This window comes from Rhineura floridana, chromosome 10 (genome assembly GCF_030035675.1).
Source record: "Rhineura floridana isolate rRhiFlo1 chromosome 10, rRhiFlo1.hap2, whole genome shotgun sequence".
Classification (NCBI taxonomy): domain Eukaryota; kingdom Metazoa; phylum Chordata; class Lepidosauria; order Squamata; family Rhineuridae; genus Rhineura; species Rhineura floridana.
This window is the reverse complement of record NC_084489.1, coordinates 35,481,852-35,505,826: the sequence shown is the minus strand read 5'-3', so window position 1 is coordinate 35,505,826 and position 23,975 is coordinate 35,481,852. Positions and strand designations below refer to the sequence as shown.

General features: G+C 41.9%; 1 protein-coding gene across 3 annotated transcripts in view; it reads left to right on the top strand.

Annotated features, from left to right (window-relative positions):
• The window catches only part of PLCL2 (phospholipase C like 2), a 216,895-nt gene that overhangs the window by 23,811 nt on the left and 169,109 nt on the right, over nt 1-23,975 (top strand). The window contains exon 1 of one of the 3 annotated variants that reach the window (XM_061587411.1): nt 15,632-15,654. The exons of the other annotated variants lie outside the window; for them this stretch is intronic. The gene's annotated coding sequence lies outside the window, so the exon portion shown is untranslated. Of the gene's footprint in view, nt 1-15,631; nt 15,655-23,975 lie in introns of those variants that run through there. 3 annotated transcript variants of the gene reach the window in all.

The window sequence follows — 23,975 nt, the reverse complement described above, 5'->3', positions numbered from 1 at the left end:
ATCATCTGATGTTTACAGCAAATTTGTAGCTTAGGAGTTGTTTGGTTATCTTTTACAACATATGACACCCTTCCTGATCTCATCACTTTGATCTGCATCTAATTTAGAAGATTTGCCACTAATCTTTGTGATCTTATGACTGACTTTATTTGTGTAGTCACTTTGATTCCATTTGCCATAAAAGGTATGGAAATAAAATAAAGGAAGCTGCTGAGGTTGCCACTTCATACAAGCAAGAGTTTTAGACACCACCAAAGCAGCCCGTGGCCAGGGGGGCTGGGGGAACCTAGTCCCTTTATTATTTTTTTACCTAGCTCCCCCAGAACTTTTAGTCTGGCTACAGGCCTGCCATCAGTCCCAGGTAGATCCGAACCTCATCATAACAAGTGGAGCCCACAACGAAATTCTGCATTGCATCCTAGAAATGTATGTTCCTCAGCTTTTGGGGGAGGCGGTTGAGAAAACAAAATTTAACAGCAGAAGCAGGAGGCCCTGCTCCAGCTTGGGTCTTATTTCATGCACAAGCTTTTTTTTTAACATTTAAAAAGGGCAACCACCCTGCACAAGGCTTTCTTGTGCATATGAGGGGAGAGAGACTCTGTTGCCATCAGGGGAGCCTGTTTCCATCTGACTTGCCCCACCCTCCAGCCTTCAAACGCAGCTTCTTTAGGAGGACTTTCTGATCTTTGGGATGGGCTGTGTGGGTTGGGGGATAGCTTCTACTTTGTTGTTTAGTTTTATTGCTTTTTTGATGTTTATATACTTTTATGTTTGATGTTTATATGCCTTTATTTTGTACGTCGCTCAGAGTGGCTGGGTTTCTAGCCAGATGGGCGACTAATAAATCGAATAAAATAAACAAATAAATAAATAAAAATTAAATGTTTGATTTGGCCTGGAAGAAGGTCTGAGGGGGCAATTTAAGTAGCCCTCTCTGGCCTCCATACTATCTGTGGATCTGTGGAGAGTAAGCTATATTCTCTTAGCACAGCAGTCCTACTTGAGATAAAGGTATAGTAGTGAACTACCTTGCAGGGTTGCTGTATACCTCTCTCTCAGACTATTGTAGGAATAAAAACAATATAAAACCGTGTAGGGTTGTTGTAAACTACTCTCTCAACGTGAGCTTAACCTACAATAAATAGGATCTAATACCTATGGACAATGCTGCAGGGCTCTTGTAAACCACTTAAAGTCTTTGTCAGCTACACTAGAGGATTTTTGTAACTATCCCAGCAACAGACTCTTCCAACCTGCAGTTTGTGGACAATGAACTGCATTTACTTTGGAATTTGCATTAACAGGGTTTTTGTTAAAAAAAAAATCACATAACATAAAAACAGAAAAAAATAGGAAGCCTGATTTTGCGGGGTAGAGGAAGATGGAAACAATGATGACCCGTTCCGCCAACATTAAAATCTTGGATTTTTCATTGGTATCTATGGACAGATCTCCTTTCTGTCCCTGTCTGGAGTCTTTCCAACAACCCTGTGAGGTAAGGTTTCAGACTGGAAACCAATAAGAAATAAATCCTGTTAAAATCCAATAACCATAAAAACAAGTATATACAGTTGCAAAATAGCTTAAAATGGTATGATTCTGAATTTTGGATTGGGTGAATTAAGTTCCTTATCTCTCGAGGTTGCAGTTCTGTGCACACTTCCCTGTTTGAATAAGCCCCACTGAATACATTGGGACTTGCTTCTGAGTATCTTTATAGGTTGTATCAATAATAAACTTATTTGATAGTAATACTTATATAAATATTTCTTCATACTATGTTCCAATAAGTATTTGATTTCACACTATGGTTGTACATCATTATTTACTCTACACTTTAAGGTTGCCCTTCTTCCTTGGGGTGCTCATGGTTCCCCTCTTGTTGTTTTCATCCTGAGGGGCAGATTACGCTAAGAGATGGTGAGTAGCCCATTGTCACCCAGTAACATTTTATAGCTCATTTCCGTTTTAAAACATTAATTAAAACTATTTACATGCAGGCAAAGTTTAAGTAGATCCACACAAAACATTTAAAGCACATCCAACTTGCATTTAAAGCACATGACTTCCCCTAAAGAATCCTGGGAAGTGTAGTTTCCCCCTCACAGTTATAGTTCTTAACACCCTTAACAAGCTACAGTTCCCATGATTCTGTGGTGGGATTCATGTGCTTCAAATGTGTGTTGAATGTGCTGTAAATGAATGATGTGGATCTGCCCTACGTATGATGTGCATTCATTAGTGAACTGAAAGCAACAATTTTAAAAGAAATTTTTTTAAACAAGGGAAGGGTTGTAGCTCTGGCAGGGCATATGCTTTGCATGCAAAGGTCCAAAATTCAATTCCTGGAAAAGACTATTGCCTGGAATCCTAGATAGCCAATGCTAATCCATGTCATCATTACTCAGCTAGATGGCACCAAATAGCCTGAGTTGGTATAAGGCAGATTCCTTTGTTCCTAAAAATGGAAAAAGACACAAGGGCCACAGTGACTCTAAAATTTATTTATGTATTTTAATTACAACATTTATATACCACTTTATTGTAAACAATCTCAAAGCAGTTTACAGAAAGAATTAAAACAATAAAATTATTGGCAAAAACAGTTAAAGACAGGTTACTAAAATATTCAAAATAATAAAACCAACAATGAGTTAAAAATAAATAAAAACATAATAGCTTCTACATGCCTGGGTAGGCTTGACCAAACAAAAATGTTTTTAGCAGGTGCCAAAAAGAGTACAATGTAGGTGCCTGTTTAATGTCAATAGGCAGGGAGTTCCAAAGCATAGGTGCTATCACATTAAAGGACTATGTGGCACCCATAACATGGAAAGCACACCTTGAACTTGGCCTAGTAGCAAATCAACAAACAGTGCAGATTTCAGAGCAGAGGTATTATGTGCTGATAGGATCTCACTCACGTCAGCAATCGTGCCACAGCATTCTGCACTAACTGCAGCCCCCAGGTTAGGTTGTGCTGCATGGGGATTTCTGTGACCTTGACTAACTGGCTGCCAATATTTTTTTTAGTTTTGGTTTTTGCTTAGGAATCCTGACCGGTTGTAGGATACAGAGGTTTCTGCCTTACTCATAGGAATCTTGTTGTGGTCGGTATGGTGTTGTGTTTTTCTTTTTTTATTTGCATTTCATTTACCTTTATCCTCACTCCTTTTCATCCATAGAAGCAACAACAGTGGTTCCATGCGCTCCGCTCTATTCCCTTAAACCCACTGATGATGGATCTTGTTGCTTGCATGACGGTTTGTTTCTTGCCCAATAGTGATAAAAGAGAATTCACATAATGGGCAGTGTGGCTGCAATTGTTTTTCCCAAGCTGCTGCTTATGAAGGTAGACTAAACCATGTGTGTTTTATCTCTGTCAATTATTACTCACTGGAATTGGGTTGGCTGTCAAAGTGAGTTTATAGCAGCCCACAGAGAAGACAAAAAAGAGTAGAGAATCTTCTTACTCTTACTAATTTCTTAGACCTCTTTCTGAAGTAAAGGGTCAAACCTGTAAAGAAATGTGGAGCAGCCGTGTTAAAAGGTAGGGACGGGGCATTCCAGGCAGGGGGTTGCCAACCCTGCTTGGATATGGATGTCTTTGCAGAGGATCCCTAGCCAAGCTTTACCAACAACACAATCCAAACCATATCTACTGAGAAGTAAGTCCTGTTGAGTTCTATGGGGCTTAGTCGCTTAGTGTGTTTAGAACTGTAGCCTTTGGGGTCATCCATCTTTACTCCTGAGTGCTCCCATCTAACATCTCCACAACACTAGGCTCCTTTCTTCCTACGATGGCCTTCTGGTGACCTGGCCTGAGGGCACTGAAACCCTTTTTGCCAGAAACAAGTTGGCTAGATTAAATGTTCCCTACCCAGGCTTCACCTTTTAGCTAAGATTTCTATCTTAATTTCCTATCAGAGAAGTGTTTTTGTTTGAATTGTATGCACCAAACAACTGTAGTTGATGCTTAATGTATCATGCTTAATGACATCACTAGGGCCCGCCCCTATGACATCACTCAGGCATGCCCCTATGACATCATTAGGCCCACTCCCAAAATTCAGGATTTGGGATGCTTCTGATGTGGCAACCCTATAATGCTGTTGGATGAAGAACCTCCAAATGATGAACATGCTAAGGTATTCCTTTGTCTCTTTGTTGTGTTGAGAGTGCTGCTACTAAACACTAACATGCAACTGGAACTCAGTAGCTGAATACACTGAATATTTTATCATAGATGGTCAGATCTGAATACTTTGACTTTGTAGTTTGTTAAACTTTAGGGAAGGCTACAGGAGTTTGACTGACCAAGAACTGGAATGCTTTTCAAATGCAGGCTTAAATTGCCTTTTTTTGTTTCCAGCATCTGTGTGGCTGACATGACAGCAACCCACCTTAAGCTTTTTTAAATGTTAAATGTTTCCTGATTCTTAACGATAAACACCACAGTATCTTCTCATAGAGCATTCCCTAACAGCAAGAGCTCAGTTAACAGCAAGAGCATTTAAGTGTTAAATGCTAGGAAAAGATACTGTGGTGTTTATCTTTAACTGTTGAGAGACCATTTAACATTTGAAAAAACTTAATGTGGGTTGGTGTAACGACTGACCATCCAGATGCTGGAAAGAAGCAATTCAAGCCTCCATTTGAAAGCCTTTCCAGTTCTTGGTTACTCAAACTCCTGTGGTCTTTCCTAGAGTCTGACATAATACGAACTCAAAAGGTCAACATTTTATCATCTATGATAAAATAGGAAAAGCCATATTCAGTGTATTCAGCTTGTGAGTTCCAGTCACATTTTTATGTCTAGCAGCAGCATTTTCAACACAATTGAGAGTCAAAGGAATGCCTTGACAAAGCCCTAGCAAAAGAAAGGCAAGATCCTGAAATACACTAGTTCTCCACGCTGTGCCCGCCAGTCAATGTGGATGCAAGAACCAGATTTCATTAGGGGAATTTTTCTCATCAGCAGTTCTCACTCCAGTTAAGTAATGCATTGGCAGCATAGAAATGGGGGATTGGTTAAAACCAATTGCCTGTTCTGGATAAATTTGTGGTTTTAACTAGATACCAATGACTAAGGGGAGGGTAAAGACTTGTGCTGATCTAAAGAAACAGCTTGGGTATGATTCCCTCCCCTGACCATACTATTACACAAACATAATGTAAAGCTGGATTCATCAGTAAACTAAACTTCCCAGCCAAGGAATGGGCGTGATTTGGCCAGAATCCTGCATGTGCTTGGCTTTATTTGCTCTTAATGTTTGTTTTTCATTTTGATTGTATTGATTTTCTAGCAGTGAGTTTGCAGGGTCCAAAGGGCATAGAGTGGAAGAAACAAATGGTAGAATGGAGATGTATAGCCTAGCCCAGTGGCACCAGGGGGCAAGGCCAAGCAGCTGCTGATGGTCAAACAGCACCTCCCTACCACTGCCTTGCTTCCATTGGTGGCAACACAGCTTCTTCTGGTTCCTTCACTGGTGCTGCTACGCAGAGCCTCATTTCTGAGGAAGATATAAAGAGTTGCTTTATGTATAATTATGCCAATGGTCCATAAAATGCAGGTACTGTCTATAGCCTTCACCTGGTGTGTTTCAGATGTTTTGGACTACAACTCCCATCAGCCCTAGCCAACATAGCCATGCTGGGAGTTGCAGTCTAAAACATCTGAACAGCACCAGGTTGGTAAAGGCTGGTCTATAAATTCCTAGAGAGCAACAACTATCCTAAGCCTTAGAAAAGGGTACTGTGAAATAACACATCCTTTACTATTCACAGCTGGTGGACTAAAATATGGATGATGATGCTGGCTGAGAAACTCATAGCCTCCATTAGAGTACTTCAGGGCATAAAGAAAAATGACCCCTTCCTGGAGTTATGGTATCTTCTTGCACATGTAGTGTGACAGGGTGGTACAATAGTACCGCCAACTTCACACAAGGGCAGTTGGTTGGGCATTTTGCCTAAACACTTATGGTCTATAATGTGACGTGGGAATTCTTTATCGTTGATGTTTGGCTGTCTCCGTCTATTTCCTACATATCAAAATTTGGAAAGTGCTCTGAATAGGTAGTGGTTGGGGGAGTTAAGTAGTTTTAATTGTTGACCATTTTCTGTAAACAAATCTGAGTTTGCAGGGTCCAAAGGGCATAGAGTGGAAGAAACAAATGGTACAATAGGGATACATATACAAGCCTAGTGGCACCAGGGGGCATGGCCAGGCAGCTGCTGATGGTCAAACAGCATCTCCCTGCAACTGCCCTGCTTCCATTGGTAGCAACACAGCTGCTTCTGGAATAAATAAATATTGCGGCCATGGCCATGCCCCCTCACATCTGCTTTGACTCAGAGATGCAAAAGCTCTATAGGATAGATGGGTGGGTGAAGGGAGCAGCGCTGTCAGAAACCTCATCCTTTCCCTGCCTTGGATGATTTTAAGATATAGGGTAGAGTTTCTGAAATTAAAACCTGGCAAATCTGACAACCTCTAATCAAGGGATTGGGAGCCTGTGGCTCTCCAGATGTTGTTGGGCTCCAGCCAGCATGGCCAGTGATAAGGAATGATGGAGTTGGAGCACAACATCTAGAGGGCTACAATTTTCCCTACACCATATTGCTAAGCAATTAATGATACAGACAGGACAAATTAAGTTCTAACTTGGTCTCTGAATAAAGTTCTAACTGACCATGTATTACATTTAAAAGAGGGATCCCCACCAGAGGCAGACCACTCTTCCCTACCTTCTTACTGTTTTCCATATTAAACCTTTTAGTTCTCCTACTGGTGACTCACATAGTCAGTGGCTTTTAGTAGAATGTACCTGTATGTAGTTGCATTGAGAGTTAACCCTGCAGATAGATAGTTGTGCGAGCTGTTTTTCCTCTACCGATCCATAGAATTGCCTTCCATTAGACATATGACTAAAATAATTCATATGGAAAGTATTTACACACTTAGGGCTCTGAGCTGCCAGACTTTAGGCTGGCACTTTCCCCCTCCTGTATTCAGTAAATATATCATTCCCTTCTCCAACTTACAACAGTCCTATTTAAGACTGCTAAGAGGGCAGACTAATTTCCCCCCATAATGCACTTTACCTTTGTGCAGATATTTGGCTGGGATGACCAGTATACTGAAGAGAAGAATGCTAGTTCTCAGGTGGTTGGGATCACAAATTCAGCTGTAAGGGTAGCCTTTGTGGTACAATTTAACAAGTAACTAAAAATGTTAGGCACTAATGAGATGTCTACTATATTACATGCGGCTCCATATGAAGAAGAAAATAGGATTCTGCCTGTGCTGAAATGTTCTGCTTGTTGTATGTTAGGGTTCACTCACATAAAAGTCAAAACAAAAAAGAAGTTAATATAATGTTTTAGACTCTAAATGCCAACAATCACTACATCTCTTTTCCTTCAAATCAGAGGCAACATCATTAGTCTAACTACCATTTATTATAAACTTTCTGCAAAAGGAGATGTTACTAGCATATCACTTTAGAGAGTGAGTCCTTACCACACATTTTTCAGTCTCCTCAACAAGTTTCTAGGAGACTTTGTGGAGCTTTCACCTTCCTCCATGACCTTTAGAGCTTTTGCTCCTTCTAAACTCGCATCCCTATGATCCCTTGTAAAGAAGCGTCTCCCAATTACAACAATCACTATACTGTTCTTGATGCTTTGTCTAGGACAGAGGTAGGCAGAAGGTAGATCTGGATGTGCTAGTAGATAGCTGGATAATTTCCAGTAATTGTTTTTGACTCCTAATTGTGTGATAATAGCAATAGCTAAATTAGGCAGATACTCTTAGTCTGTAGTCACTCAGATGATGTTGATGTGTATGCATTTATGCAGGTCATCTCAGTGTGTGGTTCATGGATTTCAGGAGGTAACTACATCTGCCCTTGAACTGTGCTCCCACCATCCAGCCACTATTTTGCACCTCAATCTAGTGATTAGCAGACTTCAGGATTCTAGTAAATCTTGTAGATCCCACAACCATGAAGTCTCCCCATGTCGGAGACAAATCAAACAACTGTTTCTAGGGGTTTATCTAGAATAGATTATCAGTGATTATGTATCCCAAATGCATTTGTTCAGTCTTTGATGCCCTTGCCACGCAATCCTGTTGCAAAGGTAGCAGCACAATATCCAGTGCACAGGTAACATAAGGAAGGTAAGCATAAATAAGGAAGGTAAGCAGGGAATATCTATTTAGATTTGGCTTGCTTTAAAAATGCACACACCTTCAAGAGAGATGTGTATTCCACCACTGGAAAGAGGTGGCACCTGCCCTTCACTGAATTAAATGTAAGTTTACAAAATAGCAAAGCATGGTACTGGAGAAAAGGGTAGCTTTGCTAATTATCAACAGTTTTGTTTTGTTTTAAAAAAGATGACTAGATGAAATGGGAGTGGCATAGTGCAGAGAATTCTCCTGCAGCAGTTAAATGATGACGATGATGATTAAAGGGCAGATGCAAAGGGCAGAAACTTTATTGATATTTATGTGTGAATAAGCTTCACTGAACTCTGTGGAAATTATTCTGTTTGAGCAAGCCTACAAACGAATGCAGGAAGCAGCCTTCATGTTCTGTACCACTATGCTACAGCACTCTGGATGATGTTGGCATGGGAAGGGTGAATTGCGATGCTCATCTTTAATGCTATCAACAGCAATGGACAATCGAAACTTCTGACATATTTGCAATCACATACCACCCAGCACTCTCTATTTAGGGAACAAAGTGCATTTTCTTTGCTTGGAAAACGCATGCAGCGGAAGCACCACCTTGAAGGAAGACATATGACTCCCACCAACAAAATTAGTAATTATACATGTATTCTGTGGAGGATGTATAATGTGGAAAAAGTCTTCGAAGGACTCTTAATCCCAACAATGAAAGGAAAAATAACAATATATGTCAACATCTTTTCCTGTCACTTAGCTCCATCACCTGGTTTGAACATTTCTGATTTTATGCAGCTTATCCAGATAGGAAAAATAATAAACAGTGAAAAATGAAGTAGAGAAGGTTGCTGGATTTCTGAGATCAGCTACAGTTCTGTCAGCAAGGATGCATTCAAGGCTTATCTTCCAAGGCCTCAGGTGGTATTGTTATGGGTTTGGGGTTGAGATAGATTATTTCTATGAGTCCCCGTCAGCCTCTGATTTGGAACCCTGCACCTGGAGAAGAGAAATCTGCTCTGCTGGCCAGATCTCCCTTTGTTAGTCTAATAGGCAGCCAGGTGAGTTAGCTAGGGTGTCTCCTGTAAGGAAAAATGCAAGATCTATTGGACTGCTGATGCCTTGAACCCCTCCATCCTAAACTCAGGTTGGAATGTGTGTAAATAAGTAAACCATATTTCACAAAGACACCACAGACTTCGCTGACCTTCTTTCCAAGGAAACCAAACCCTGGGCAAGCGCAGGGACCCCTGGAAATCTCTCACCACTCGGAGACTGGGGTGGTGCGCAACAGTATGATTAAGGATTTGGCAACCTGCTGTGTGACACAATCTCAACCAGTTTTTGCTTAGCTGCAAGAAATTGTAAAGAGACACTCTCAAGGCCTGACTGACCTCATTTTGTAAAATTTACTTTACACATTAGGGTTGCCAATGTCCAACCAGACACAAGCTTCTGTATTCTTACCCTAGTGTCTACTTGCCATGTGGCTCAGTACCTTTCGTCCTCATGAAGTGGAAAAGTTTGGAATTAACCTTGCTGTGGAAGGTAGCTTAGCTTAAATGAGAAGCTCAATTTTCAATACAGTATGCAGGTGCTGAGTGCATAGATTTGAAGAAAGTGGGGACGTTAAAATAAACATACAATTCAAGATTGTGTGGACAGAAGGGAGGGATAACTGACATGCCTGGAAGTGATGTCATAGGGTCTATCCAAGAGTGTCCTGCAACACTTGCACAACCACTGTCCCCAAGAGGTGACAGGCAGTGCAATGGTTAGGCTTTCTGGGGCAAGAAGAACTGTTTCCAGACAACAGTCAGGGATATTTCAGTTATGTTTCTGGCATCTGCAGCATAGAGAACCTTCCACCAGATGATGCTGGTGTGTCAACTGTGACCCCTCATGGACAGAGATAGCCTGGTCACAGTGAGTTGGTAACTTCCAAATCATACTGCTGCAATTTCGTGTAGGTGGGGCTACCTTTGCTGACTGCTTGGAAGCTGTAATTAGTTCAAAAAGCAATTGGGATCGGGCAAAGGGAGTTGATCTCACTGGTTTTAAAACAGCTGCACTGGCTGCCAGTCTATTTCTGAGCTCAGTTCAAAGTGCTGGTATTTATGAAAGCCATATAGAGATTGGGACTTGGGTAACCGAAGAATCACATTCTTTCACATAAACCTGGCCATATGTCATCCTTGGAGGCCCTTCTCTGGGTGCCCCATAGAACCTCTGCCTGCCTGCAGAGGTTTCAGTGAGGATAAGATCTTTTTGGTTATCCTATGGAAAGAAATATATAATTGTACAATTTTTATTACATCAGCATTGCACCTTTCCATATGTAAGCTGCAACACTTGTTCAGCTCATAAGCAGATAAAACATTTCTACTGTGCAGATAAAAAGCCTCTCTGTGTTGGGACGTCATTAGCCTGTGTGTCCCAAGTGAACTAAATGTGCACACCTGAGATATCATTGATTTCAAAGGACATTTTTTTAAAAAATTGGGTAATAGACATTTTCAGAGAGTAGCTGTGTTAGGGCGCAATCCAACTCACCTTTCCACTGGGCTAGGATGAGTTGGAGGCCGTGGAGCCCAGGTGGTGTCAACGGGCTCCCAGCTGCACCAGGCTATGCTGGCCTCCGCCGGCAGCAGCCCTCCGCCACCGCTGAGCTGGAGGTCCGTTGGGGACGGTCAGCCTGGTGGATGGAGGTCTGGCAGAAGTCAGCAGAAGCTCTGAAAATGGGACATGGCAGGGGAAGAGCTGTGGGGGGGCTTACATGAGATCCTCCTCATGTTCAGACCCCTCCCCCAGGTCCCAATCCCCCTGCAAACTCTGCCAGCCAAAAGGCCGGCATGGTAAAATAATTTTATTTGTTTCCCATTGTGGCCTATGGGGAGCACTTACTCCCAGGGAAGCCTGTTTGTTGGAGCCACTGCTTCTCGGCCAGCTCATGCGAGCTGTTACAAGTGCTCAGGAGCTAACTCCCACTTTGGTTCATTTGGAGTCGAAGGGGTGGCAGGGCCCTGGAGTATTCTGGACTACATTTCCCACCCTAGCCCCTGATTCATGCCTCCCTAACTACTGTGATGAGGATAGAAGCAAGGACCATCTTCTGGCACTTTCAGAGGGACGTGAAGACCCTGAATTAAATGTTATCACATTTCTTGGCAGATTTCCCTCATGCCCAGCAGAACAATCCCGTTGTTCAAAAGCAGCATAAGAAAGGAGAAGTAGTTTTCTCAGTGTCAGCAAGAAATACATAACATGAGAGCACCTCATTCCCAGACCGTTTCACGTTGATTTGTAAGACGGAAAGTGTATTTAAGAGCAGAGTTTGGGACCCAAGGGGGGATGATCTGAACTCCAACATGTATGACTATGCTCTCAAGGAATGCAGTGTGGGACTGTAGGCAACAGATCAGGAAGGGAGTCTGTGCCTCGGTGCAAACCTTGAGGTAAAGAGATTCCTTCCTGCTTTTTGGCCAGAGCTCCTTCACATCACCTCAGCTGTATTCCACTGCCCACTCCTGCGTCTAAGATAGGTAATCTCTGCTACCTGTTATTCCTTATAGCAGTAGGAATCTCTTTTATCTCTTTAGTTTAAAGTTATGAATGGGTTAGGATATTAATGATTAATGCTGCCACACACCCAGTAATTTTGTATCACTATTCTTCTCTTTTCTCTCAATAAAAGAAAGCTTTGCTTTAGTCTGGTTTGGACCTGCATTTCGTGGGTTATACGCACACTATTTAGGCACATTTCAGGGCAAGGTACTTGGCTTATCCCTAGGAAAAGATCCCCCTCCTCTCAAGGAGGCTTGTTTAATGGAACACATGGGTGGCCAACACATCAGGTTCCCAATAGACACGTGTGTCAACAGTGTGGCTCCCAGCAGAGCTGGCATTGAGCCAGGCCAACAACTCCCAAGTGGGAGGAGAATCCCAAGGAGCTTTCTGATGGCTCCTCCTCTGCCAGCCCTGCCCCCCGCTTCCTGGTATTTGGATTGCTCTGTTTTGATTTGTTGATCTGTTGCAGCATAAACGTCTTGTGGCATCTTAAAGATTAACACAATTATTATGACACGAGCTTTCACAGACTACAGTCCATTTCATCAGATGCAAGATGTGTTATACTGTGTTACGGAAATATATGCATAGTTTTTTGGAGGGGAATTGTAAATAGTGAGGTCTCAGGGAAATTAAATGCAAAAATTACATCATTACACAAAAAGTAAAGATAGCTTTGATGGTTCATAAGAAACATTCCAAAATCAAAAATGTTTTAAAAATAGTGTGCAAGCTTTTGAGTTCTGCAGAACTCTTCATCATACTGGATGGTAAACCAAGCAAGGTGGGAGAGGAGGGGGAAAAGTTAGCTGGTAAAGCTATGAGTCTGTATCTTGTAATAGTCTTAAGATGGAATGTGGGAGGAGGTAGCAGACATTAAAATGAGGCTCTGTAGGTCCTATGCAGGTCTTAAGTTACACCAAGTCCTTTTGGGAAGGAGCAACACACCATGGCCAATTTCCCATCTCCAGAAATACAAAGTGGTTATCCAGGTCTGTCTTCATCCTTAGGTAAAACACAAATTCTTTGTTAGGTTGAAAACAAGAATAAAGACTAACTGGACAGTTTAAATATATAACAAAGTGCAGGTTAATTTAGGCAGTGTGGTAGGTAAACTTACATAATTATGTAATGAACAGTGGTCATTCACAAAACAACTGTTGTTGGTAATACAGATATCCTGGCATTGGTATGCCAATTATCACATGTAGTGTAATAAAAATTATTTCACCCCATTCAATTCATAAATGACAGCAGAGAACAATTTAATTGAGTGGTTTTACAGTGTAATCTCCCTTTGAAATACCTTTTTTCAAGTATGGATGCCTAAGAGTATGATGGGAGGATGAAATCCCCACTGGTTTCTGAATATTGCTATTTCTGATGTCAGATTTGTGTCCGTTCTTTTGGTGGCCTGTTTGTTCTCTGTAGAATGCAAAAGGGATATAGTAAGCTGTCTGACACCCTAAACTTTGCATAGGCATAACAGCATTTCACATAGATTTTTTTGCTGGAAGTTTCCAATAATATTTGATTGCTGCCATAAAAATGGACCTGTAGTCACATAGATCGGGATACAGCACAGACCGCTTCCTTATAATAATCTAGCTCTTCATTTGATTGCACCTCACTTATGTGTCTCAGTTTTGCTTGGCTAGCAGTGGTGATCAGGAAAATGTCTAACTTCAAGCTTATATGGTCTCTATTTCTCTATATATTTAACTAGAACCTTAGTGCCCTGAGATGTTTTTTAATGTAGGCAAACGTGCATACTCCTCATAGTTAGGGGATCCTAAGTCTCTGTGTTAGTCTGTAGCACCAAATTCAAGATTAACAAATTAAGTGTGGCATAGGCTTTCATACACTATAGTCCATACATTCTGAATTGCAGGTATAAGTACACATAGTCGGGAAAGATGTAAACTCTGAGACCAGGAAGAAATGGGATGCAAATGAATCAATGGATACACATCTGACATCAGAAATGGCAATATTCAAAAAGCAGTGGGGGACATTGCAACTAACTTAACTTCGCCATACATGAATAAAGAAACTTCAGTGTGAGACTGCAATGTAAAACCACTCAGTTACAATTTATCAGGTGGTTTAGTGCTATCACTTGTGATCTGAATCAGGACAAATAATTTTTCACACATCATCTGTTAATTAGTTTACCAGTGTGACCATTGTTAATTATCACTGTTTCTGTACTTTCTGCATTCCAGCTTCCTTTGACAGCATTGTTTACAATCCCACCTCCATGTGTGTAACTCAGGATAATGCTTCATATGTCTGACAGAGTGGACTGTAATCTGGGAAAGCTTATGTCATTAACATCTTAGTCTTTAAACTCTTTGTTGTTTTGTTAAGTAAATTACTAGATTGCTTATGGGGGTGAGACCCTGTCAGCATATAACACCTCTGCTCAGAAATCTGTGGTATAGGGTTGCCAGGCTCAGGGCCTGAGATTGATCCTGTATCTTTAGGAGAAGAGAAAGTCAGCCAAGTGCAAGTGTTCTTGCAACACTGTAAAGGGAAAAACCATAAGATGGAATTCTCCCTTCCCCCTGCACAACTTTTAAAGATACAGAAGACCTCTTGGTTGCCAGGCCCAGCCTCCAAGAGGCTGGGCCTGAGGCTGATGGGAGTTGTGGTCCAACAACATCTGGAGGCACACCGGTTGGGAAAGGCTGCTCTAAGGAGCTTCCAAGTTGGGCACTTACTGTGCAACAGTCACCCTTTGGGAGAGACTCTTCACACACCTGAAGAGCTGGAATAGTACCGATGGAATCCTCTCTGTTCAAGCTGGACACGTCTGGACAGCTTGCTCCATATCTGAGAAGTGAGGCAAGTGTGTGTGTGTAAAAGCAGGGGTGAGGAAATCCTATTCTTTGCCCTATCTTCCTTCTTTCCTTCTGTCACTTTTATTTTTAGACCATATTTTACAATGCTTACCCAAGGTACCTTTTGAATTAACTGTGTCAAAGCTCTACAGCTTGCTCTGCCAAGGATTATTTGGCAAGAGGGAAGGCCCTGACTCACAGATACCAAAAAAATAAAATTAAAACAGGAACCCTATGTAAGGCATACTTACTTAGAAATACATCCCACTGAATTTAGTAGGGCTTGCTTCTGAGTAAACATGCAGCCCTGCAATCAAATACACACACACTTGGAAGTAAACTCAATAGTACTGAGTAAATGCTTAGGCTAGTGCTCTACACCTCTGCGATTAAAACAAATGGGATGTGTAGCTTAATCCTGTGCTTGCTTATTTAGAAGTAAACCCCACTGTTGTTCAGTGGGACTTATTCCCAAACAAATGTGCATAGGATTGCAGCCTTACACATGCTTAAGCTTGGCTGGACAGGATGATGACGGTTATTATTTAAATATTTACCTGCCCAATCACTGAAAGTTAAGGAGGATAGAATGTCCACATCCAAAAGAAGACAGGGTTCCTACAACTTTAGTATTCGTGATAAAAAGGGAATTTCAACAAGTGTCATTTGTCATGCAATTAAAATAACCAAAGAAACATCCATGGTATATTAAAGACAATAATAAAGGTTATGTAATGGTTATATTGTAGGTTGGTATTTCTAGGTATTTAATTGTCTGAAAGTTCTTGGTTGATGTGTAGTGTTTCTAAAACCTGTTCATTGGGAGACAAAACTTTGCCAGGATATGTCCTGATTTTGCATTTAAGAAATAAAATTAAAAGTATCATGCCATGTTAGCTGTTGCTGGACATGCATGCACAGCCATACCATTTGGTTGCCTAGCAATCTGGGGGCGGGGAGAGGGCTGGCAAAAGGAAGAAAGAGAAAGAGAAAGCTTAGCAGAAAATACTGGAGCTGGAGAAAAGGCAGTTTGACATTTCATTTAAGGTAGGTTTGGATTGATTTCAGCGCAGTGCAGTTTGGTTCAGGTTATTGATGATGGTTCATGAAAGGGAATGTCATCTGTCTTGCAGATTGGTTTAAGGTATTGTACCTAAGCTTGCTCTGTCAAATCATGTGTGTTTCAAATCTTTCTTATTTCAGAAATAGGGAGGAAAAAGTAAGGACTTGTTTTCATTTATTTAAAACCTCGAAACAAGTGGGATTAGTCTGTAATAGTATAGTAAGTGTACAATCGTCTTTAGTCAAGAGTCTGTAAACATGACAACTGTGAGTTGCTTTTGAAATCTAATAAAGGGCATATTTTCCATCACCACTGTTGTTGAGCTTGAGTTGCAGAAATACTTTGCGCAGTGATCAGAATGGGATCTGCTTGGAGGTTAACAGAATGCTTTTCCTAGAAACAGGAAATAAAATAGCATTACTCATAGCAGTGTGAAGATTAATTTTAAAATGATTTTCACATTACTCTATGTGTACATTACAAAGTATACCAATATTAGAGCAGTAGGAATGAACTTGTATAAAGAGATGAGCCATTTTGATCACATTAGAATGAACTGAGCAATAGCTGAGTGATAGAGCACATATTTTGCAAGCAAAAGGTCCCAGGTTGGTGTCTCTAGGTAGGGCTGGGAAAGATTCCTGCCTGAAACCCTAGAAAGCTGCTGCCAGTCAATGTAGAGAGTACTAAGTTAGATGGATCAATGGGCTGCTGTAGTATAAGGCAACTTTGTCCCTAACTATGAGACACACAAGTTTGATTAATTAAATTTTAATTGTTACACTCGTGTGCTATATTTTCCTTCACCCTCAGAATGCAAGGTGTTTTTCTGTGGGCTCCTGAAAAAAGCAGGAAGTCTGGGGATGTTGCAAGAAAACCTGTTGACACATGATATGACAACAATTTGACTAAGGCACCTCAAACGGAATTGAAATAGGAGTTTTAGTTATAGAGTGTCCAGTGTCACTTAAAGCTGGCTTTCTGCTATTTGATCATTCATAACTAGACCACAGTGAAGTTCCAGATAGTTATATTTTTGTGTTAATATTGTTCTAACATTCCGAACTGGGACTTGGCATACTCTAGTGCAGTTTCTGCTGTACAAACATAGGAAAATGTCCATCTTTCATGATCCAAGAATTAAACTGTATCTGTATGCCTTGTTATTATTTTTACTCTCTCTACTCTAAACATATCTACCTTGATTTTCTTCGATTGGATTGCTGATTGATTCAAATCAGAACAGGAAGTTCCTTCTACAAGTTACCCAGTGCTTTTACATGGAGCAAACCCCATCACTTTTGCTGTTGGTTCAGTGTTAAGTTATTGTTACAGCTACCCACTCCTGGTCATAACTTAGGGCTGTAGGTCAGTGGTAGAGCAGATGCTTTGGATGCAAATGATTCCAAGTTTGAGCACAGATATCTGTAGGTAGAATGGGGAAAGATTTCTGCCTGAAATGTTGGAGAGGTGTGGGGAACCTGTGGTCCTCAGATATTGCTGGATGCTAGTTCCCATTAGCCCCAGCTGGCATGGCCAATGGTCGGGGATGACGGGAGTTGTAGTCCAACAACATCTGGAGAACTACAGGTTCCTCTATATAAGGCAGTTTTCTATGTTCATTTTGTTGGAGAGATTGCCTGCTAATTGCTCAGGATGGGTGGTTGATTCTTTCTCCTTTGAAGAGTCTATGGAAGACTATTTTCCTTACTGCCCCCCATCTAGGGGTAGGTGGTTGACCTAATGTCTGTGTCTGTGAGAAGAAACCCACAGTTTTAAGGTGGGTGGAGAGATCTGTGAGCTGTAGGTTAGAAGGCAGTTTGAGGATTTGCAGCTACATTCTTCTAAGGATCTGATGTGGGGTAGCAGATCTGCTGGTTTTGAATACTGCTTTCCTCCACTTATGCTGTTCTTGTATATTTGTAAATAAACAAAACAGTAGCAAAATGCCAAAAGTCTCTAGTGATCTCGCCTCCAAAAGGAAGCCACCAAAAGGAAGTGCTGTCCTTGGAATTTCTCACTGCTCAAGGGAGCAGGGAGCATAAAATATATTTTTGTGGTTTCTTCTGCTTCTTCACTGCTGTTTCACTTCTCTGTGTGCTCACCTATCTGTGAAAGGTTTTTCTATCATGCATTAGGTCCTCCCATCACTCAAATATATACAGCTTACTAGGCCCTAAGAGTCCAGTATGTCTTAAGACAGAGATTGCAGTCATGCTAGGGTACCCATGTGGCACAATGTCAAAAAAGAGGGCAATATTTGCATAAAATTTGCATATGCTAATACATATGTTGAGATGCACATTTAGAAATAATTACAATAATATAAGTAGAAATACAATACATCTCATGATAATGGGGCAGACTGTGACTAGGTGACCTGTGTACCTGCTCTGTCTGCTATCCAGCTACAACTTCAAGATTCCTACTCTCCCTTCTTCTCATTCCTTATCTTTTAAACTGGACTTGGGCCAGACAGCCCTTCAAACAGAGGACTGTCCTCTGGAAAGTAGAACACATGGGCACCCTAATCCAAGCGGAAGCTTTCCACAGCAATACCATTGCTGCACAGAAAGTGTGAGGGAAAAGATATGACAGCAAGTAGGATGAAATTTTAGTGTCTGAGTGAGATTTCATTGGTTTGGACAGGAGGGAACTGTACATTCTCATGTGGTTTCTTGATGTCCAGTATGGTGATTTGTTCTGATGTGCTTGATGTTTACAAACCCCTGTGTTTATATGTATCCCTCTTTGCAATACATTATCTATAGGAAGATTCATTTAAGACTGGGATGGGGATGGGGAGCCTGTCTCCCTCTAGATGATGTTGAACTACTACTCCCATCATCCCTCTGAATTATTCGTTATTATTATTTATTTATTATTTATTACATTTGTATACCGCCCCATAGCTGAAGCTCTCTGGGCAGTTTACAACAATTAAAAACATTAAAAACAAATATACAAATATACAAATTTAAAAACACATTAAAAAAAACAATTTAAAAACACATGCTAAAATGCCTGGGAGAAGAGGAAAGTCTTGACCTGGTGCCGAAAAGATAACAGTGCTGGCACCAGGTGCACCTCGTCAGGGAGATCATTCCATAATTTGGGGGCCACCACTGAGTAGGCCCTCTCCCTCATTGCCATCCTCCCAGCTTCCCTCGGAGTAGGCACCCGGAGGAGGGCCTTTGATGTTGAGCATAGTGTACGGGTGGGTTCGTGTTGGGAGACGCGTTCCATCAGGTATTGTGGTCCCAAGCCGTGTAAGGCTTTATAGGTTAAAACCAGCACTTTGAATTGAGCTCAGAAACATACAGGCAGCCAATGCAAGCGGGCCAGAATTGGTTTTATATGTTTGAACTGTCTGGTCCCTGTTACCAATCTGGCTGCTGCATTTTGCACAAGCTGCAGTTTCCAAACCGTCTTCAAAGGCAGCCCCACGTTGAGTGCATTGCAGTAATCTAACTTGGAGGTTACCAGAGCATGGTCAACTGAAGCGAGGTTATCCCTGTCCAGATAGGGGCGTAGCTGGGCCACCAACCGAAGTTGGTAGAAGGCACTCCGTGCCACCGAGGCTACCTGGGCCTCAAGTGACAGAGATGGTTCTAGGAGAACCTCTAAGCTATGAACCTGCTCCTTCAGGGGGAGTGCAACCCCATCCAGGACAGGTTGAACATCCACCATCCGGTCAGAAGAACCACCCACTAGCAGCATCTCAGTCTTGTCTGGATTGAGCCTCAGTTTATTAGCCCTCATCCAGTTCATTGTCGCAGCCAGACACTGGTTCAGCACATTGACAGCCTCACCTGAAGAAGATGAAAAGGAGAAATGGAGCTGCGAGTCATCAGCATACTGATGGCAACACACTCCAAAGCTGGATGATTGCACCCAACGGTTTCATGTAGATGTTGAACAGCATGGGGACATAACTGACCCCTACGAAACCCCATACTGGAGAGTCCAGGGTGCCGAGCAATGTTCCCCAAGCACCACCTTCTGGAGTCGACCCGCCAAGTAGGAGTGGAACCACTGCCATGCAGTCCCTCCACTCCCAACTCAGCAAGTCTTCCCAGAAGGATACCATGGTTGATGGTATCGAAAGCCACTGAGAGATCAAGGAGAATCAACAGAGTCACACTCCCCCTGTCTCTCTCCCGACAAAGGTCATCATACAGGGCGACCAAGGCTATTTCTGTGCCAAAACCAGGCCTGAAACCCGACTGAAATGGATCCAGAGAACTCTAAACTCTAAAATATCATATAATTTCAAGTTAGGTAATACATAAATAATAACTTTAAAATGACATAGGACAACCCAGATATAACCACCTATATTACACCAGTCCAGTGGCGTTTGAAAAAAGATAACAGTTTTGGTTTGCTTTTTAAAAGGAGGCTTGGGCTAAGAAAAATTGCTCTGGGTATAGCAAATCCCTTCCAGTACAGCAGAAACTTACAGAGGAAAGGTTGTCCCAGTTTCAGTTATGTACACACACCATATATTTAAAGCACATGAGTTTCTCCCCCAAAATCCTGGTAACTAGTTTCTTAAGGGTGCTGAGAATGTTGGTTGTGCTTTAAGTTGGATTCCTGCATTGAGCAGCAGGTTGAACTTGATGGCTTTATAGGTCCTTTCTAACTCTACTATTCTATGATTCTGTGAATCTTCGCTCTGTGAGGGGTAAACCACAGTTCCTAGGATTCTTTGGGGGAAGGCATGTGCTTTCAATGTATGGTGTGTATGCAGCTTACATTTAAAGGATTGCAAGCAGAAACTTAACATTAATTCTGGTACAATGATTTGGAGTAGCCCATGGATGAATATTGGCAATGCATCATATTCAGTGGTGGCCTAGCTCCTCCCATCACATTTGCTACCATTACTTTTCTTCCTGCCGTGTGTCACAGTTAAATTAATAGGGTTGGATCCAGCCTTAGTTACCATAGCAACCATTAGGCAATGTGAGGCAACTGCCTCTGGCTATTCCTCCTAAGCCCCACATCCACTTCATTCTGTTGGAGGACAGACCTGTGTATGCTGCATGGTTTGTCTGACCTTCTAAACTAGCCTGCTGCATTGGAGGACTCTATCCAGATACCAGTGTTGAAAAGATTTAGCAGGCAGTCCAACCATCTTCTGCATGTATAATGGGAAGATGCACCATTTTGTTATTTGCTTCAGGCAGAAAATGGGTCAACCCTGATGGGAACTACATGCAACTAATTTAGACTGCAATCCAGTACATGTCTACTCAGAAGTAAGGTCCGTTGGGTTCAGTGGGACTTACTCCTAGATAAGTGTGTACTGGATTGTAGCCTTAGTCTGGATCCAACCCATGCTGGGAATCACAGTGTAGTGTTGACTTATTCAAAGTAGGTCATGGTTAGCAGGGTCCAGTCACCAAGCTCTGAAAAAAGGAACTATCTGCAGTTGTGAGGAACTGCAGTCTGGTAAATATTACAGTGAAAGTTATACCATAGCAGTCTCTATAGTAGTTCTGCTCTTAGTGGTGCTGCATATATAATACATTTCCACATTCAAAGATTGCTGCCAAGATGATACACCACTTTGAGAAGGGGGGGCATGAGGTAACATTCTGGGTGAAGCTGTAGCCAACATTGCCTCCCATCATGCTGCCTCAAATTTACCTTTTATCACACTCTTCCTGCTTTCTGGGGACTGTTTTTTCTAAACAACATGTAGTAGCCCTTCATTTTATCATTAACTGCAACTCTTTGCAAGGTGAGTGCTTGAAGTTGTGCAACAGGTTGCACTTAGTACCCTCATTCTACATTTAAGGTAATTTTTCTCCTTAGATGTCTTAAATTTGGATGACATAAAAAGATACCCCCACATAAACCTGTTTCTGTTGTGGTTAATAATAGGAATAATAAAAAAAATGCCATTTAATTTACAGTAACTCTATGTGGCATTCCATTAGTGTAACAATTAGAACACTGGATAAACAGTTGCTAGGTAACTGGCCATTCTTTTTCCTTCTTCTCCAGTATTCCCAAGGAAGCTCCCAACCCCAGAATCTTTCCCATGATGGTGGGGATATGGGAGAAAGTGTTGAGGATTGGGTGTAAGACCACACTCCTGGCTTAACATTCCATCTGAACCAGTGATTTGTTTCCCTCCAACAAACCATCAGTAAGCTAAAAAACAACCTTGGCTACAGAGTGTAGCTTACTGAGAGCAAAACAAACCCATCAGGAATGTGGTTTGTTTGCTCCCTCTGTGAGCAGGAAGGAACAAAACAGACCAGAAATGTGCAGTTAACTATGGTTTACCATGACATGCGAACAAAGCCAATGTGATCGGTGTTGGATTTTGCCACATCAGACAGCAGGTAGGAATCTGTTTGAATGCTGCCATCTATAAAAAAACTGCTAAGCATACAAAACTAGAAATTTAGGGAGAATGGTCTAATTAGCCTTCTCCTTAAATTGTTATTGCCAAATTATGCACGATGCAGCAGATCAGGGTGTAGATCCCAGGATGTCTCTTCTAAAGCTTAAACACAGCTGTTTGGTGGGGATGTGAATTTGTTGACTACTGCAGCCTGGAGAGTAAGTATTTAACTTCCCCACACTCCATCCCCGGTGGCATTTTCATGACTGAAATCCTTTCCCCTCACCCAAGCTGAAGCTACTATTATTACCATGGGGGGGGTGTACAGGTACAGTACACTTACAAAAGCCTAAACCAATGTCTTGTCACCATTTCCATGTGGCATAAATTTGTTCAGATTGGGAATTCTTAAAACAAGAACAAGTCAATATCAATCTAGAGTCTCTCTTATTTTAAGGGTGTGGAGCCAGTGAGAGAGTGATCTAATGCAGGGTTAGCTAATGCAATTCTCTCCAGATGTTGCGGACTACAGCTCCCATCATTCCTGACTATTGGCAATACTGACTGGGGCTGGTGGGAGTTGTAATCTATGACTTCTGAAGGTTACCATTGTTAGCTACGCCTGGAAGGGGAAAAATAGAGTAACCTAGGCAGGCGAGTACATTATAGTTACCAGTGGAGAGAAGGAAGGCTGAGTATGTTGTCTGAACTAAAAGAGGAAAAAAAGAGCGTTCTGAACCTGGTTTCCTACTGAGACCCAGGCTGTGTGTCAGATATTGATTGATTTATTTGGGAAATTCCTATCCTGCCTTTCTTCCTAAAAATAGCACTCAAGGTGGCTTAAACAAATTAAACTCAGCAATACAAATACCATTTTTAAAAGCAGCCAAAAATCAATAGGATAGTTACAGCAGGAGTAAAACCACACAGTGTTAAAAGCAAGGTAGAGTTTGCCTTGTGCCTAAAATATGTTGATGATGGAGCAAGGCAAAGATATTTGGGGAGGGGATTCCAAGCCCAGGGAGTTCTAAACCCTCTTTCTGGAAGGCACCCCATGTAATCTCTAAGGACCATGGAGGTAGGCCTCATTCTGAAGATCTTAACTGATGTTAGGTTTGTTAGGAAGATCATGGTCCCAAATCCCAACCCATTTAGATCTTTAAAGGTTAAAACTAGCATTTTGTATTAGCATTGGAAATAAAACTGGCAGTCAGTGTTGAACTGTTTAAGAACTGGTGAGAGAAGATTATCTATATGCCTTTATGGGTGATTATGTAAGTAAATATGCAAAAATCTAAGACTCCACTGAGTTTTGAGAAAACAGACAGAGGCCCTGTCTATTTGGAAGGAGCGATCCTGAGTCAGGTTCTGAGGATATTAGCAGGCTTGGCCAGTCATGACTTATGCTAAAGTAGGGTGGGGAACCTTGTTCAGCCTGAAGGCCCCATTCCCTCTTGGGCAACCTTCTGAGGGCTGCATGCTAGGAGTGGATGGGGCCAGAGACAATAATAGGTGGAGCAATGGATGTAACGGGACAGTAGGCTACATTCTAGCCGCACAGAGTCAGAGGATTCTACATGTACAGCTCTATCCTTGTCCAGGTAAGCAAGAGGCATTATCACAGGTCAAGGACACATTCCAGTCAGGCAATTGCACTCTAAAAGGATGTAGAGCAGGGCCCTGGTGAGGGGTGTGATCTGGGGAGAGTTCTAATGGCCAGATAGCGAGGCCAGGCCTGAAGTTCTCCACCCAAGGTCCCCTCCCTTCAGCTTTTCAACCATTCAGCTCTTCAGCTGAGTTGCAGGGATACTCCTTGACAGAAAAGGCAACCCGGAGCTATTAGAGGAGGCACTGTAACTCCTTGATTCTCACCAGTGTTAACCCTCTCATGTATGTGTGTACACACCAGAAGCAGAGCATGAACAAATGCCACAATGCCCTTTC